Here is a 4,059-nt window from a genome sequence, read left to right as displayed (position 1 = left end):
GAGCCCCAAGGATTGCCATTCACTGAACCATTACCTTTGTGCTGATAAGCAGATTGGTGGCTCTTGTGCGCCAGCCAGAGTTGATAATAGGAAAGGTGGTCACAGGCTAGGTTTGTAGACAGCCATGGGGAGTATGGACCCTGAAGTAACAGAGGCCAGGTGGAAGTGCTATCCCTCCAACACCCCACCACAGGAAGAGGAGCCCCAATATGAAAACAATCAGCCAAGTTGAAGAAATAGTTAAATGGGATTTAACCTCTGTAAGTTGTGGAGATGTTAATAGAGCAGTGCATCTCTTATGGACTTTTTGTTTGTTTTCTCCCCAAATTCATATGTTGAAACCTGAACTCCCAATGCAATGATATTAGGATGTAGGGCCTGTGGGAGGTAATGAGATTTAGATAAGGTCAAGAGGGTGAGGCCTCCATGTTGGGCTCTGTGTCTTCATAAGAAGAGGAATAGAGTAGAGCAGCCTCCCATTCCCATCTCCTGCCGCCAACTGTATGACAATACAATAAGAACTCAGCTATCTGTAAGATAGGAAGAGGGCTCTCATCAGGAACCAAACCAGCTGGCATTTTGATCTTGGACTTTCCACCCCAGAACTGTGAGAAACAAATGTCTATTGTTTAAGCCACCTCGTCTACAACATCTTCTTATAGCAGCCTGAGCTAAGTTGACATTCCTAGGGGCCAACCAGGGCACTGCTTGAAATCTACAATCAGAAGACAAGAATAGAGGAGCAGAAGGCTGAGAATGGATGGCTGCTCCATAAAAAGGCATGTATATTCTCTCTCTCTTTTTTTTTTTACCTTAAACAAAGGCAGTTTATTAACAGAAAATAGTTTGAAGAATCCGGTTCACAGACGGCAACCACGGTGACCCCCCTTCCTGCGGGTGCTATTGGAGGGGATGGGGGTGACATCCTCAATCCGCCCAATCTTCATTCCTGAGCAGGCAAGGGATCTGAGGGCTGATGGGCCCCAGGTTCAGGGGTCTTGGTTCTATTTCCTCCTGTGGCCCAGAGTTTGATGTGGAGAGCAGTGATGCCCAGCTCCTTGTATCTCTGGGCTACATCTTGGGCAGCCAACATGGCAGCGTAGGGAGAGGACTCATCTCAGTCAGCCTTTACGTTCATCCCACCAGTCACACAGCAGATGGTTTCCTTGCCAGAAAGATCAGTGACATGGACAAAAGTGTCATTGAAGGATGCAAATATGTGGCAGACACCAAACACATTTTCTCCTTTAGCTACTTGAGGTCCAAGACTGATGACTTGTTCTTTCTTTTCCTTTCCCGTACGAGGTGCCATTTCTGTGCAAATTCTTCCTATATTCTCAGTTCATAGATCTGAACCAATTTTCATACCTGGAACCCACTGACAGAAGAAGAGGAATGATCCCAAAACACCAACAAGTTTATAGGGTGATGAGTTCCCCATTCCTCTTCCAAGAGCTCTAAGCACATTTACTGAGGTGATTGTTTACTGGTCAGCAGGACACAGTCTCTGTCATGGTTACTCGAGTCTGTGATTATAGTGCAGAATCAGCTGTAAGGAATATGTAAACACGAGTGTGGCTGTGTTCCAAGAATACTTTATGGACACTGAAAATCAAATTTTATATCATTTTCATGTCACAAAATATTCTGATTTTTTCCCTAACCATTTAAAAATATAAAAACCATTTTTACCTTGCAGGCAATACAAAAATGAGCAATGAGCTGGATTTGAATCACAACCCTTAATTTGGTGATTCTTAATCTAGTGTGTTGACATTTGTTAACTTAACATTTTTGAGAATCACTGACTAACTATACTTCCCTTGTCTATGCTGCTCAGGTTCATTCTTGTTTGAGGACAAAAGCCTTTTCTTATGTCTTTTTCCCACCCACCCCCAATCTTGTTTTTGAGCTTTCAAGAAATCTGGAACCAGTTAACTTTATAAACTCTCTACCAAAGTATGACCTAATTTTACTTTATTACGTGGAGCAGTTTTCTTTCCATTCATCCATCACAACCTTTACCACCGTCCCCCACTCCCCAAAACCAAGCTCTGGGCCTTGCCTTTAGATAACAAGGATCTGATAGTGTGTTTTCCCAAACAAAGCAATTATCCACTAAGGTGAATTTAGCTTTCATCTCTAAATTGCAATCATGCTGGCAAGCATTTAATCCCTACCACACATGGCCAACTTGAGCCTCACCACAATTCTATGTGGATGGAGAATAACAAACTGGAGATTTTGTGAAATTGCCTGGAGACTCTAGCATCACGCCAAATATTTCAATAGATGGAAAAAGCGGAAGCATAAAACAAGAGTGGCTATTATTGTCTTCCCTGTTATTATCCTGTCCATAGAAAATGATTCAACCAGCCCTGAGGGCTGCACACTCAATTGTCTTCAGAGGCCAGATTGGTCCCAAAAGAGACTAGGTATAGGAAAATAGGGAATGTTGGGGATGAGGCCAAACTAAACATGTACTTCTCATTTCAACACATTCAAAGTAAAAACATATCCTTGAATAGTAGTATGATCATGAAATAAAACACATTCATGGAACAGATGTAACTCTTAGGCCATCAGCTTGCAACCTCTGCATCCATGTTTATCATTTATCTAGCTCATTCTTGCACAAGGCTACAAAGAGCAATATCCTGAAAAGCACCCCCTTGTACTCCCTGAATCCAATCCTTTCACTGTAAAGAGCAGCAAACGGAAGCTCATATCAGGGAAGGGACTTGTCCAAAGCCATACAACCAAGCTGCTATAGCAGAACTGGGATTCAAATACAGTTTATCCTAAGTCCCAAGCCATTGCTCCCTCCTTCCTTGCATCCATCTAAAGAGTCCAAAACAAGACGATGCTAAGGCTGGCAGAGTGAAGCCTGTAGCTGTTCATTCTGGCTGTATCACTTAATTAATTCACCCACCAATTGGCTGAGCAAATGAAAAAAATGAGTCAGCTGGCATTATGAGTAAGCGGCTCCAGCTGTCTCCCGCCGGCCAGCGCTGCCCTATATTTGAAGGTCAGACATCAGAGGCCCAGCTCTCTATGTGGAATTTAACCACCGGGGCCCACGTGATTCAGGAAGGGGAATTGATACTCACAGAGTCTGGGTCCCAGGTGATCAGAGCCATGTAGCCACCTCCCTACCCTACTGCATAGAGCTCAGATGATTTAAATATCACAGCCACAGGAGCCAGACACACTTTTCAATGTCACCCCAATTAGGGGGCTTGCAAGGTTGGATGGGCCCTTAAGGGAAGCACCAGGGACACCTGCTAGATGAGAGAATGAGAGCTCCACAGTCACTGAGACTCAGCACCCAAATATTCTCCTAAGGAAAATGGGAAACTTTGGAGTCCAGCTGTGCTATGGGATCCTAAGCAAATTCTGGCACTTCTGTTGGCTGCTGCTGTTAAATGGACTGTTAGGATCCTTGCTGTGCATATTGGACCATGTTCTCATGTGGAACAGGAGCCATAGTGAAGGTGAAAATATCAAATGAATAAGAAAGCAGTGAAGAATTTTGACTGTTACTATGAACGGCCCATAAGGTGGCAGTTGAGTGGAAAGGACTAGTAGAAATCTTTTCTGAGGAATAAACTGGTGGTTGCTATTATTGCCATCTAAAGGGCTCTATTCCAGGAGAGGGGAACAGTTGTGTCTTGTGGGGCCCCAGAGGCAGACTGAGGAAGTTGAGCAGCAGACAGTTTGGGGAAAAATAGGAGGAAGACTTTTGTAACAGAGCTATGCGAAGACAGGAGTGGCCAGCACAAGACACAATGAACTCTCCATGGCTGCGTGGATCCGATTAAGGCTGGCTGAGCATTTGCTGTGAGAGCACCAAGGCATCTGATAGGAGGAGGTGTACAGTGAATCACCTATTGGGTCTCTTCCAGGCCTCATGCTCTGAATTTCAGATTTGGTGAGAGGTACTTGGGGATGGGGAGTAGTGGGAGGCAGTAAAGGAAAGGAAGTTAAACTAGGAATCAGGAGCTCTATGTCCAGGCCAGGCTCTTGTCCAACTTGTTGGACTCCCCCTTGCCCTCTGTC

The 4,059-nt window shown here is 44.5% G+C and overlaps 1 pseudogene; it reads right to left on the bottom strand.

The window, feature by feature from the left end:
* Positions 1-845: 845 nt before the first annotated feature.
* LOC112930818 (small ribosomal subunit protein uS11-like) lies at positions 846-1,327 on the bottom strand (annotated as a pseudogene).
* Positions 1,328-4,059: the final 2,732 nt, after the last annotated feature.

The sequence above is a fragment of the Vulpes vulpes genome, chromosome 12 (assembly GCF_048418805.1).
Source record: "Vulpes vulpes isolate BD-2025 chromosome 12, VulVul3, whole genome shotgun sequence".
NCBI classification, from domain to species: Eukaryota; Metazoa; Chordata; class Mammalia; order Carnivora; family Canidae; genus Vulpes; species Vulpes vulpes.
Note: the sequence above shows the minus strand (reverse complement) of the source record. Positions and strands in the feature narration are given on the sequence as shown.